Source organism: Capra hircus, chromosome 20 (assembly GCF_001704415.2).
Source record: "Capra hircus breed San Clemente chromosome 20, ASM170441v1, whole genome shotgun sequence".
NCBI lineage: Eukaryota > Metazoa > Chordata > Mammalia > Artiodactyla > Bovidae > Capra > Capra hircus.
Window position 1 is genome coordinate 63,411,708 of NC_030827.1, and position 14,824 is coordinate 63,426,531.

The 14,824-nt window shown below is 41.6% G+C and overlaps 1 pseudogene across 1 annotated transcript; it reads right to left on the bottom strand.

Moving 5' to 3' along the window:
• Positions 911-1,454, bottom strand: LOC102170091 (annotated as a pseudogene). Its single transcript, XR_001919775.1, has one exon. The product of XR_001919775.1 is annotated as a translationally-controlled tumor protein pseudogene (transcript).

A 14,824-nucleotide genomic window follows, 5' to 3' on the forward strand; every position in this document is an offset into this window, starting at 1 on the left:
GGAGAGGGTGTGAATGACCTGGAGGAAAAAAGTGAAAGTGAAAGTCGCTCCCAGTTGTGTCCAACTCTTTGTGACCCCATGGACAGTCCATGGAATTCTCCAGGCCAGAATACTGGAGTGAGTAGCGTTTTGCTTCTTTAGAGGATCTTCCCAACCTAGGGATCAAACCCAGGTTTCTCGCACTGCAGGCAGATTCTTTACCAACTGAGCCACAAGGGAAGCCCAAGAATACTGGAGTGGGTTGCACATTCCTTCTCCAGTGGATCTTCCAGACCCAGGAATTGAACTGGGGTCTCCTGCATTGCAGGTGGATTCTTTACTGACTGAGCCACCAAGAAGTCTAATTCTTCTTAAATTTGCCTTTTCCCTATTAAAAAAATTCTTCCTGGTCCCAAGTGATAAGCTAAGTGAGTCTGAGTCTTAGTTTTGTTGAAGGTGTGAATTTTGTCTCTATAGGTAATACATATTTTATTAATATATCTGTATCTAATACCCATATATAAATAGGATGCTGGGAGGAGCTCAAAAAGCCTAGTCAGAAATTATTTTAATCTTAAAAACCCCAATCCTACTAGGACCCTTTAATCTGAAGGATACTTTCCGAACTGAATTTTGATATTTCTTTCTTTTTTTTTTTCAATGAGTTTAAATGTGTTTTATTTTTAGACAACATACATGACACGTTTTCTCAAAAACAATGCCTCCACTCCAAATAAATCAACGTTCAAAACAAATGAAGAGCTGGAGATGACATCAGTCCCATCTGTCTAAGTCCTGGTGTTGTGTGGATGAAAAGCCTTGGCCAGCCAGTTATGACGGCAGGTGATTGATCCAAAGTAACTGCCAACTTTGTTAACATTTTTCCATCTCTAAACCATCCTTAAAGAAAATCATATATGGGGTTACACCATCCTCACGGTAGTCTAGCAGAGCAACCGTGCCATCTGGATTCATGTTTTCACCAATAAAGAACTGATAGTTTTTGAATTAGCAAGGATGTGCTTGACTTGTTCTGCAGCCCCTGTCATAAAAGGTTTCACTCTTTCTGGTCTCTGTTCTTCAAGTTTCCCTTTGACTGACTTCATGTAATCTTTGATGTACTTCTTGTAGGCTTCTTTTGTGAAGCTGGTTTCCTGCAAGTTATGGTTCATGACAATATCGACACCTTCGCCCTCGGGGCCTTCAGCGGAGGCATTTCCACCAATGAGCGAGTCATCGATGTTACCCTCTGTCCTACTGACCATCTTCCCCTCCACGTCCAGACACAGCCCGTCCGCGACCTCCCGGATCTTCTAGATGTCGGAGAACATCTCGTCATGGCTAATGAGGTCCTGGTAGATGATCATGATGGCGACTGGAGGGAGGCGACAGCGGCGTTGGCTTAGCAGGAGCCCGGAGCTCAGAGCGAGCGCAGTGCGGCCAGAGCAGCGCTCGTGGGGAGGGGGGAGCGGGCGGAAAAGCGAGTTTTGGTATTTCTATAGAACTAAATGTTTTCCTAAAAAGGCAACAAAAAATGTGGGACAAATATGAGAAGTCCTACCAGGGGAGGAAAAGTAATTGCCATACTTTTAGGAAGATTTCAGATGCATAAATGATTTATAAGCCTTTCCAGAATTAAAGTAAAAAATAATGATGAATTTTGCACTTAATTTTTCAAGGCCTAGCCTTGTCTCCCACAGTCTGTCCATCACTCCTCCGCTCCCAAGGCCCCTTATCCTTCTGCAGTCTGACTGTTAAAGACATGACCTTTTAATTTATTTTCGAGTAGCATCCCTGTGGAAATCTAGGGAGGATAAAGGCTAGGAGGTCATTTCGATTTTCCTTCCCATCTTTTGTATCTTCTCTTTTATCCTCCCTAAACTGTCAAGTAATTAGATTCTTGGATTATTTTCCTTTTTGAACCTTCTATGAACATTCACTTTTATTTTCCATGTTGTTTCACTAGCTAAACAATGCGCCTCTAGATCGGTGAGCAGCGCAGGACAATTCATTTGAAAATCATCTGTTTCATGTTTATTTCCTACTGCTTTGTTGCTGGTGGAGTCCAGTGACCATCACTGCGGTTTTGATGGCTCCAATTCTTTGTTATACCCGGGGCTCCTGGTACTATCGCTCTTCCTGTGATTCCCTTTGTTCTCCTGATTCACTTTCCTCCCCGCTCTGCCCCGTGGCAGAGCAGGGTTTCAGATGTTGTTGCACAGCTGGTGCGTTTATAGACGATCCCTTCTGATTGTTTCCTTTTCTAGCTTTTCACTGGGATTCATGGAGTCACAGAATGAATGCTGGCATTGCTGTTTTCTCTCATACATAATATTTAACACCTCCTTTTTTGTGACTTTCTCAATTCTGCTTCTTCAGTTTATTTCAAATCCTGCAAAACTAATTCTCCAAAAGGTTCAGCTTAAACAAGGTGTTGATATGGGCCTTTTTGAAGACAAGCAAAAGTGAATTTATACTTGTGCTTCAGCAGCTACCTTCTATTATCACAAATGCACATATATTTTTCTCTGGAGTGGCCATGTATAAAGAGGCTTTCTGGAATATCATCTTTTGTTATCTTGGCGTGTGTTTGTAGAAAAGAATTCCACTGAGTAATGGCAATGGACATGTTTTTTCTTTCTTTTTGATAGGAATTCCCCAAAGAGAATTCTTTCTGTTTCCAATTTAGGCGAAGCGTCTCATCCCAGAGGAAATATTTCCGGCATAAGGTTAGAGACAAGGAGCACGTACAAATTGCAAATCATTCCCCATTGCCAGAAGGGTGTTTTTGGAAGAAATACTCTCCCCAAGTGGTGCAAAGCTTCTCACCCTTTCCTTTCTGAACTCTAGCAAGTAGGTGTCAAGTCTAAATTTGCTAGCAGCTTTTGTGCTGTCTGTTAAGAATGGGAAATGAAAGGGAAAGATTCAGATCATTGCAAACTTTCATATAGAAACCTGATTTGGAAAAGGGAACGTTCTCTGGACAATGTACCAGCTCTTTGTGGTGACAGACTTACACACTTATGTGTGTAGTGACACAAATAGGCTTTGGTCTGGGTGGGAAAAGATGCATTCCTAATTAAATAATTTAGTTGGAAATGCCGTGAAACCTAATGTATTTTTTTAATCCTCTGTGAAGCTGATGATACAAACTAGGTTTTAGCTACCATGATAATCCAAGATTGGGGTCCTTTGGCCTTCCTGAAAGATATAAAAGATATCTCGTCTTGCGCCTTTATGTGTAGAAATTCCTTTGAATAGATATTTTCCTTCTTAGGGTTCCTTTATTTTGTGGGCTATGTAGGTGGGTGTGGGAACAGTGAAAGGGTGCTGTATAGGCTAGAGACCCCAACTTGGCAGCTTCAGCTTGCTCAGTAACGATGTGTTGACTGAAAAAAGTACACACAACCTAAAAATTGAGAGTTATGCTTTATTTGGCAGAAATTTTTAGGACTTCAAGCTAGGCAGGCAGCATCTCAAGTAATCCTAAGAGAACTGTTTTCTCTCATACATAAAATAGTCTCCTTCAGACTGAGGAGATGAGAGGGAGGAGACAAGTTAAACAAAAAGATTTGCAACAAAGGGCAGGTAGTCCAAACATCAAAAGATCATTGTTAATTAAAGAAAACTTGATATTTCAAGTGAAGGAAGGAGTTTAGCGCTTTTCTGCGTATGGAAAGATGCATGGGTCTGGACTCGCTGAAATCATTCTTTTGACATGCATCTCAGTGGTCCTGGACCAGTATCCTGTTTTCTCCTCCCAAGTTTCCTCAGGGCAGCTGGTTGCAGTCGATGGCTGCTAGGTGGTAGGTATTCTCTCCTTTCCTGAGCTTCCTTAGGGCTCACTGGCTTATGCTGGAGAGCTGTAATCATTGATGAGCGTGACATCCTTGTTTACTGATGTGGTGGGAAATATTCCATTTCTCAGGTGGCAGGAATTTAGACAGGCTATTCTACAATTAGCTAGATGAGGCTTAAAAAAGGGTACCCACATTTTCATCATGGAAGAGGAGGGTGTGGTGCTTTGGAGAAGTCCTCTGGCTCTTCGAGAGCTCCGAGCATTCAGGAAAATGATGGTGGATTGTGCAAGGCTCATGAGGACCTATATGCACCAGTCTAAAGACAGTGCTCCTTAAAGTCCTCCAGGCTCCTACTGCTCCTTCTAGCTCCTCCTCTCCAGGGCAGGTAGCTTCAGGATTTGGAAATTTTGTTAGATTTCAGGATTCTGGAAAACCGTTCAGTGGAGCTCCATAAAAAGCTGGGTAAAGTAGGCTTCATGAACAAAAACTATCTGGAGCCAAACTAAATGTCCAGATGTGATCTGAACATTTATGCCTCATTTTATTGCAGTGATTACTGAACTGTTTAGTAACAGGGTAATAATTACTATTACAATTCTTGTGTTTGATGACACGCATGCACCATCAGAGAGCAGGCACAGAGACTCATAACTCACTGAATAACTGAGCCAAGGCACTAAACATCTATACAAAAATATTTCAAAAGGCAGATGGAATTTAGAGAAAATGATAAATAGCTCTTGTTTAAACTGAATGCATAAGAAAGAAGAAAACTATCAAAATTATTTTGTGAAGGTATTAGCACAATTGCCTCTATCCTTCTGAACCTTTGAAGTAGCATGAAGATTAAATCTTCCATTTTATCATTTGTATAAAGGAAGGAGAAATCCCCATTTTCCTTCATTAAGCCATAAAGTTTTTTTTCTTTCTGTTACTAAATTATAGCCATCAAGGCCATCTTCTTGATTTAGGTCACTTTCTAGTTAATACCTGACTCTTAACTAAAATCCTTACTCTCATCAAAGTCCAAGGAAAATTTGAAATGAATATAAAGTAGTTTTAAAAAAGAATATGTTGTCCTACTCAACCAGAAGATAATTAATTCCTCAGGTGAAGGTGTATTTTCTCCTTAATTTGGCCACAACCTTCTCAGAGTGGCAAAGTTAATTTATTTGGACTAACACTTTTCCATGATGAAACGTAAAACATCTATAAGGAAGCAACTGCCTTTTGTATGTTAAGCTTCTACCCTTTGAGTTTGCTATACTCTTATATTAGCTCCAGAAATTATTCTGTAAATTCTATGGAATCTTTTGCATAGACAATCTTGTTATCTACAAATAAAGGTTTTCTTTTTCTTCTTTTCCAACCTGTATAACGTTTATTTATTTTTCTTATTGCACTAGTTAGAATTTCTAGTATGGTGTCTAACAGGAGTGGTGAAAGAAGATATCTTTCCCCAGCTTATGAGGAAAGCATCTAACTAAAACCCTTCAAGGTCAACAGAGGCAGGACACTCTTAGATATAAACTGTAGCAAGATTCTTTTTGACCCACATCCCAGAGTAATGAAAATAAAAACAGAAATAAATAAATGAGTGCTTCCCTGTTGGCTTAGTGGTAAAGAATCCACCTGCCAATGCAGGAGGTGAGAGTTTGATCCTTGGGCTGGGAAGATCTAGGTTGCCGTTTCCTTCTCCAATGCATGAAAGTGAGAAGTTAAATTGAAGTCGCTCAATTGTGTCTGACTCTTAGTCACCCCATGGACCACAGCCTACCAGGCTCCTCTGTCCATGGGATTGTCCAGGCAAGAGTACTGGAGTGGGGTGCCACTGCCTTCTCCTTAGACCAAGTTACTTATTAGTAAAAATAACACATCAGAAAGTTATTAGTTGTGCAACACCCCAGGTGAGTACAATGCTGTACCCTGATGACCTTGCACTGAGAACACTACCATTGACCTTGTCCTGGAAAGGCCTTTCATTTTGACCTTTCATTTAATGAATGAGATCCTGGACCTCTAGAGGGGGCAGTGCAGTTAGTCAGGGTCTGTGCTAGAAATGGTCCATGATGTCACCTTCCTTGTGTTATATAATGATGTGCTACTCAGGACACTGGTGATGAATGTCCAGCTTGATTATCCAACTAAACTTTGAGAGTATTTTAACAATCATAAGTAATGAATAGAAATATACTTACTTAAGAAATTACAGAGAGCATGAGACAGATATGTTTCATTCACAAGATTATAAATGTGTTACCACTGTCTGCTTTGATGTCAACAAGGTCAGTACCTACTTGGGAAAGCAGTGCAAAATGAAGTGGTCCACCAAGCTAGCTGAATATTCTAGACACAGATGCTTACATATCAGACTCCACTCATTAACTGAAATTGAGAGCAGTTGCTCAGTCATGTCTGACTCTTTGCGACCCCATGGATTGCAGCATGCCAGGCTTCCCTGTGCATCACCAGCTCCTGGAGTTTGCTCAAATTCGTGTTCATCCAGGCAGTGATGCCATCCAACCATCTCATCCTCTGTCGTCCCCTTCTCCTCCTGCCTTCAATCTTTCCAAGCTTCAGGGTCTTTTCCAATGAGTTCTTGGCATCAGGTGGCCAAAGTATTGGAGCTTCAGCTTCAGCATCAGTCCTTCCAATGAATATTCAGGGTTGATTTCCTTTAGGATTGACTGGTTGAATCTCCTTGCAGTCCAAGGGACTCTCAAGGGTCTTCTCCAACACCATAGTTCAAAAGCATCAGTTCTTTGGCACTCAGCTTTCTTTATGGTCCAACTCTCACATCCAACTCTCACATCCATACATGAGTACTGGGAAAACTGTAGCTTTGACTAGACGGATCTTTGTTGGCAAAGTACTGTCTCTGCTTTGTAATATGCTGTCTAGGTTGGTCATCACTTTTCTTCCAAGGAGTAAGCGTCTTTTAATTTCATGGCTGCAGTCACCATCTACAGTGATTTTAGAGCCCAAGAAAATAAAATCTCTCACCGTTTCCATTGTTTCCCCATCTATTTGCCTTGAAGTAATGGGACTGGATGCCATGATCTTCGTTTTTTGAATACTGAGTTTTAAGCCAACTTTTCCACTCTCTTCTTTTACTTTCATCAAGAGGCTCTTCAGTTCCTCTTCACTTTCTGCCATAACGGTGGTGTCATCTTCATACCTGAGATTATTGATACTTCTCTGGCAATCTTGATTCCAGCTTGTGCTTCATCCAACCTGACATTTCACATGATGTACTCTGCATAGGAATTAAATAAGCAGGGTGACAACATGCAACTGTTTCCAATTTGGAAACAGTTCCTTGTTTCATGTCTGATTCTAACTGTTGCTTCTTGACCTACATACAGATTTCTCATGAGGCAGTTAAGGTGGTCTGGTATTCCCATCTCTTTAAGAATTTTCTACAGTTCGTTGTGATCCACATGGTCAAAGACTTTGGCATAATCAATAGAGGAAAATACACTCTTTCACATGTGTTTATGTTTTTAGGAGAGTTGTGGTTTTATATTTGAAAACTATTCTTTACTGACTTGGAAGTCCCACTAAGATGTTAGGACTTATCTGACAGCTTGTCTTGCTGGAGCAGCTTACCTCTTGGGCTCAGCCTGTGTGCTTTTGGTTTCTCTTGGTTTCCAGTCTGAGTTCCAAATGACTGTAGAACTTTAATATTGCTGATGCTCTATTTTGTTTTCTTCTTTCCCCCTGATTTTGTGTTTTGTCTTTGTTTCTGTTTCACACAGTTGGTTCACATAGAACACAATTTACTTCTCCCTGGGGTCAGCAATGATTGAAAACTTGATTCTATCCCCAATGGCTTATTGATTCCTATAGATGGAAGACAGTGATCTGCTCTCTCTTGGGTGACAGACAATGGAGAATTCCTATTATCAGTCCTTTCTGTTTGTGTATTTTGTACTTTAATCAATTAAGAATTTCTGGGACAGGCAAAAGCTCTTTGAGATGTAGGCCACAGAGTTTTTGTGTGTCTGTGTTTACTTTTGACCTGAGGCTGATATTGTAGAACTGAAGCTGTAGGTTCTCTACATGTCTTCATGAGCATGTGTCTGTGTGTGTAATTGAGAAAGGCATTTCTCAGGAATTTCCCCTATCACCAGAGGATATTAATGGATTAAGTTGTTATGTCACTTAGAGAAGCTCTCTTTTGATTGTTCATAGAGGTAAATATACACTTGTAAGTTATGACCAACCTAGACAGCATATTCAAAAGCAGAGACATTACTCTGCCAACAAAAGCCTATCTAGTCAAGGCTATGGTTTTTCCTGTGGTCATGTATGAATGTGAGAGTTGGGCTGTGAAGAAAGCTGAGCGCTGAAGAATTGATGCTTTTGAACTGTGGTGTTGGACTCTTGAGAGTCCCTTGGACTGCAAGGAGATCAAACCAGTCCATTCTAAAAGAAATCAAGTTGGAAGGACTGATGCTGAAGGTGAAACTCCAATATTCTGGCCACCTGATGCCAAGAACTGACTCATTGGAAAAGACCCTGAAGCTCAGAAAGATTGAAGGGAGGAGGAGAAGGGGACAACAGAGAATGAGATGGGTGGATGGCATCATCAACTCGATGGACATGAGTTTGAGTGAACTCTGGGAGTTGGTGATGGACAGGGAGGCCTGGCATGCTGCAGTTCATGGGGTCACAAAGAGTTGGACCCAACTGAACTGATATAAATGGAATATTCCTAATGTTTCCCTAGAGTAATGAAATTGTATTTCTAATAATTTAACAGAGTTGCCCTTAAAAATATGTTGCTAGATCAGAAACATTTTAAAGATTCAAGATTGCATAATTATGAGAGTTTTGGCAAATTGGACTGGAGTAATTATTACAGTTTTCAAAAGAAATCTATGTCTTTGATTTATCAGTATTAACTATATATAAGCATGCATGTTATTTTTTAGTTGATTGATTCATGAAGAGAATAGACTGAATTTCCTAAAATTATTCCAGTCTCGTGATCAAGTAAGCTAATAATATTCCCACACAGAGTTAAAAATTATGAAAAGTAATTTGCGCTCAACTAAATTGAATCATTACTCCAGCAAACTTTTTATATCAGTAGTAATTATGTTTTGTAGTGTGTCAGCTTAAACATAACTTCTAAACTCTTTAGGTGATTTGAAACCTTAAACTAATATTCAATTGAGCTAATTAATGTATAATTCTTGGATGATATTTTCTAAGTGATATGGAATACTGAGATACTAATGTCCAAGTATAATTTGAGGCTTCATATTCCCTATGCCGCTAAGGTCTATATCTTTGGATCGTGTTACTGAATGTGTTTGTTTTTGCCACTTAAGGTACAAAAGCAATGAGTATGGCTGTAGAAAGCTGTCTTAAGTATATTCACAAGCTATGTCATTCTGCTAAAAGGCTGCAGAAAGACAGACTGTTCTCAATAGTATATTCTCTAGTTTTCTTTGTGAAATAGAAAACTTTCACCTTGGTGAGAATTTATAATTAACATTCGTGGTTGAGACTATGCTACAAACAATGAGAATGGAGAAATGCAAGTGGGTGTGTGCCTTTATTTTCTGAGGAAAAAGGTAGTTTTGTTCTCATATGAGTAAGCTCCTTCCAGAATATGAAAGAGCTTGAAAAAGACAATACCTGAAAAATAAATTTTATTAGATTTGCCTTATCATAACTGAATCTGAAAAGAAGGCATAAGTTAAAATTTTAGCTAAGCTTGCTCATTTTTGACAGGTTGGTTGGTTTCATTCATTCACTGACTAATGCCTTGGTTTACAAGATGAAAGAATATTTTTTTACCTTTTGCAAAATCTGTCTACATAGCAGAGAACCTGTGTCTGCCAGAACAATTTGTGTGTGTGTGTGTGCTCCATGTTGACTTTACTATGTCCTTGATTGTTAAAAAGAAAAAAACCCAAAGAACAACGTTTTCTCACTTGTGCAAGAGTTCAGGTTCTTTACAAGTTTATTACCCTTTATGTGTAATTCAAAACACTTTGTTGTCAATTTAATTAAATAGGTCACTATGCAGTTGGTTCTCAGGCACCTAATATCTAGTCAAGATCAAGTGCCCAAAATCTGCTCTGACAGCTGGTTTGATTTTTACCTTACCAAGATCGGATCCTCTATTTAGAAAAAAACAAAATAAAAACTTTAGTGTATCTTTAATACCTAAAATGATGTTTGAGATTTCACAAAGGCCCCAGAGCAAACTCCAAGATTTATTTTTTACCTTGTAAAATGAGAAACACTAGAAATAATTAAGTTAGTTTAATGTGCTATATATCTCTTGAATTAGCTCAGTGCCATCGCAAGAGCTACATGAGAAAAGTCATCAAATTAGATGAGACATTTAGCCTTCTCTTGAGTTTGTTGAGGACAATTCTATTAGTATAAATATTCCAGACAGTATGCACCTTCTGAGAAGACTCTGGAGAGGTTTGTCTTACTCTCAGGGACACGTTGATACAATCCTTATGAAACAATTAGGTCCTGTCCTCCTGTAGGGAGTTTATCCTCTTGCATAACGATTTTATCAATGATGGTAATTGGGGCTTCCCAGGTGGTGCCCTGGCAAAGAATCCACCTGCCAACGCAGGAGACACGAGACCTGAGTTTGATCCCTGGATCAGGAAGATCCCCTGGAGGAGGAAATGGCAATGCACTCCAGTATTCTTGCCTGGAGAATCCCATGGACAGTCTATGGGGTCACAGAGAGTCAGACATGAATGAATGACTGAGCACGATGATAGTAATCACTAAGTGTTTGTCTTCTACAGGTAATCATTATCTTATTCTGAGGCTGAAGGCTCTGCTATAAGGTACAAGTAGTCATTTTTGCCATTAGACTTAAGTCCTGATGGAAAGAATGATAGCAGCTACTTTGGTCTATTGACTCTTCCAAGTCAAGGCTCCTGGGTACAGGTTTCTGAACTGACATCACTTAAAGTCTGTCAAATTTTACCACTGGCTTGAGGTAGGAGCCCAGGACTCTTAGTCTGGAAGCAGATGGCTTCACAAAACAGGTTGACAACCCATGATTCGGCAGAAGAGACCAAATAAACAGAAGACAGAGATTTTGTTGTGATTAGTTCCTTAGAATTTTTAAAATACATTGTTCATGTTCTATTTTTTCATGTTTATATTTAGAAGTCCTTTTTCTTTCTGAGTCATCACTAGCTGTTCAGTAAAGTCTGCTTTTGTAAAGTGAAATAAAATATTTTGAAATGATATCTGATTCTCACTCATCCCTCAGAAGTCCCCAATTCTTCATGAATTTTTTCATGGCATTATAGTTATTTATGTAGATTTTATGCAAACCTGGGTCTTCCCTGGTAGCTCAGGTGGTAAAGAATCTGCCTGCAACGCTGGAGACCAGGGTTCGATCCCTGGGTCAGGAAGATCTCCTGGAGAAGGGAATGGCAACCCACTCCAGTATTCTTGCCTGGAAAATCCAATGGACAGAGGAGCCTGGTGGGCCACAGTCTACAGGATCGCAAAAAGATGGACATGCCTAAGTAACTAAGCACTGTACCATAGGCTTTGGAATTAACCCACCTGACCAATCCTGTGTTTCAACAACAAAAATTCAAAACCTAAAGTGGAAATTATAGGAAGACAACACTGAACAAGAATTTAACACTGACATCTTAGCTGCTGCTGCTCCTGCTAAGTCACTTCAGTCATGTCCGCCTCTGTGCGACCCCATAGACGGCAGCCCACCAGGCTCCCCCATCCCTGGCATTCTCCAGGCAAGAACACTGGAGTGGGTTGCCATTTCTTTCTCCAATGCATGAAAGTGAAAAGTGAAAGTGAAGTCACTCAGTCGTGTCCAACTCTTTGGGATCCCATGGACTGCAGCTTACCAGGCTCCTCCGTCCATGGGATTTTCCATGCAAGAGTACTAGAGTGGGGTGCCATTGCCTTCTCCGGACATCTTAGCTAAGAATCTCTAAATGAAAGTTGTGTCTTCAAGCACTAAAACGGTGTGTGTTAATTGGGAGGCTAGAGAGCTTCCCTTGTGGCTCAGCTGGTAAAGAATCCGCCTGCAATGTGGGAGACCTGGGTTCAATCCCTGGGTTGGGAAGATCCCCTGGAGAAGGGAAAGACTCCCCACTCCAGTATTCTGGACTGGAGAATCCTATGGTCAGTCCATGAGGTCACAAAGAGTTGGACACGACTGAGCGCCTTTCCCTTCACAGAGGTTGTAATACTGAGGACAGAGGCCCTGAGACTTTTCTTGCCATTGCCAGAAGTTAACCGTGGCAGTCAGGACACTGACTATCAGGACACAAGCGCACCTGTCCTAGTGAGACATGACCCCTCTCTCATGACTGAAGATGGATTCAGCCTCACCCTAAACACACTCTGAAAATGCCAGGATGGAAAGTGTTCCTAACTGAATGCAAAGCATTGTTGTTTTTTTTTTTCAAAAGACTGCCAGTCTTTGCTGTATGCCTGTGGGTACTGATCATGCTTTTGAGTCATATTAAATCTTTTCTGGTTTCATTCATTTCCTTGGGAAACTACCAACCATAATACTCTGATATCCTAGAATTTCCCAGATTGGTTTCTATGTGCAAATTAAAGTTCGGAGAAATGAAGACTTTGTAAGATTACCTGTAATGTACTTCCAAGTGTTTAATGCACAATTAGTCAAGGACCCAATTAGAATGCAAGTAAAACTGAACCTATGGTTAATTAAAGCAACTGAACAGTGAAGTTGAGAGCTGGTGGTTTAGGTATCTTAGGACATTAAGTTAGAAAACTTGGTCCATTAAGAATGGCTCATAATCATTTTAAAGTTTATTCTTTGGATAAGAGTTTGTGCAGAACACTTCAGTTCAGTCTCTCAGTCATGTCTGACTCTTTACGACCCCATGGACTGCAGCACTCCAGGCCTCCCTGTCCATCAACAAACTCCCAGAGTTTACTCAGACTCATATCCATCGAGTTGGTAATGCCATCCAACCTTCTCTTCCTCTGCTATCCCCTTCTCCTCCTACACTCAATCTTTACCAGTATCAGGGTCTTTTCCAGTGAGTCAGTTCTTAGAATCAGGTGGCCAAAGTATTGGAGTTTCAGCTTCAGCATCAGTCCTTCCAATGAATATTCAGGGATCTCCTTTAGAAGGGACTGGTTTGATCACCTTGCAGTCCAAGGGACTCTCGGAGCCTTCTCCAAATCCACAGTTCAAAAGCATCAATTCTTTGGTGCTCAGTTTTCTTTATAGTCCAACTCTCACATCCATACATGACCACTGGAAAAACTGTAGCCTTGACTGGGTGGACCTTTGTTGGCAAAGTAGTGTCTCTGCTTTTTAATATGCTGTATAGATTGGTCATAGCTTTTCTTCCAAGGAGCAAGCATCTTTTAATTTCATGGCTTCAGTCACCGTCTGCAGTGATTTTGGAGCCCCCCCAAATAAAATCTGTCACTGTTTTCATTGTTTCCCCACCTATTTGTCATGAAGTGATGGGACTGGATGCCATGATCTTTGTTTTTTGAATGTTGAGTTTTAAGTCAGCTTTTTCACTCTGCTCTTTCACCTTCATCAAGAAGCTCTTAAGTTACTCTTCACTTTTTGCCATGAGGGTGGTGTAATCTGCATATCTGAGGTTACTGATATTTCTCCTGGCAGTCTTGATTTCAGCTTGTGCTTGATCCAGCCTGGCATTTCACATGATACTAAGCGCAGGCGGCTGCGAGAGCCGGCGCACAAGCACGGCCTAGGGGAGCTACCACACGTCCAAGGTCAGGGGCAGATGCCTAGAGTGCCAGGCTGCGACAGTGCAGGAACGGCCGAGAGGAGCTACCCCGCGGCCGAGGTCAGGGCAGCAGCCGAGAGGAGCCACCCTGTGTCCGAGGTCAGGGGCGGCCGGGAGAAGCCACCTCGCACCCGAGGCCAGGGGTGGTGACCCTGAGGAGCCACCCTGAGCCCGAAGCCAAGGGTGGCAGGTGGGAGGAGACACCTCGCGCCCGAGGCCAGGGGCAGTGACCCTGAGGAGCCACCCCAAGCCCGAGGCCAAGGGTGGCAGTTGGGAGGAGACACCTCCCACCTGAGGCCTGGGGCAGTGACCCTGAGGAGCCACCCTGAGCCCGAGGCCAGGGCTGGTGGCCGGGAGGAGCATCCTGAGGAGTGGTGGCTGTGAAGGCGCAGGAGGGCCTAGAGGAGCTATCCCACGTTGAAGGTCAGGACCGGCGACAGTAAGGAGATACCCCTCATCCAAGGTAAGGAGCAGCGGCTGCGCTTTGCTGGAGCAGCAGTAAAGAGATACCCCACGCCCAAGGTAAGAGAAACACAAGTAAGATGGTAGGTGTTGCAAGAGGTATGATAGGATACCAAAAGAAGAACTCCCCAGGTCATTAGGTGCCCAGTGTGCCACTGGAGATCAGTGGAGAAATAACTCCAGAAAGAATGAAGGGATGGAGCCAAAGCAAAAACAATACCCAGCTGTGGATGTGACTGGTGATAGAAGCAAGATCCGATGCTGTAAGGAGCAATATTGCATAGGAACCTGGACTATCAGGTCCATGAATCAAGGCAAATTGGAAGCAGTCAAACAGGAGATGGCAAGGGTGAAAACGTCGACATTCTAGGAATCAGCGAACTAAAGTGGACTGGAATGGGTGAATTTAACTCAGATGACCATTATATCTACTACTGCGGGCAGGAATCCCTCAGAAGAAATGGAGTAGCCATCATGGTCAACAAAAGAGTCTGAAATGCAGTACTTGAATGCAATCTCAAAAATGACAGAATGATCTCTGTTCGTCTCCAAGGCAAACCATTCAATATCACAGTTATCCAAGTCTATGCCCCAACCAATAACGTTGAAGAAGCTGAAGTTGAATGGTTTTATGAAGACCTACAAGACCTTTTAGAACTAACACCCAAAAAAGATGTCCTTTTCATTATAGGGGACTGGAATGCAAAAGTAGGAAGTCAAGAAACACCTGGAGTAACAGGCAAACTTGGCCTTGGAATGCGGAATGAAGCAGGGCAAAGACTAACAGAGATTTGCCAAGAAAAT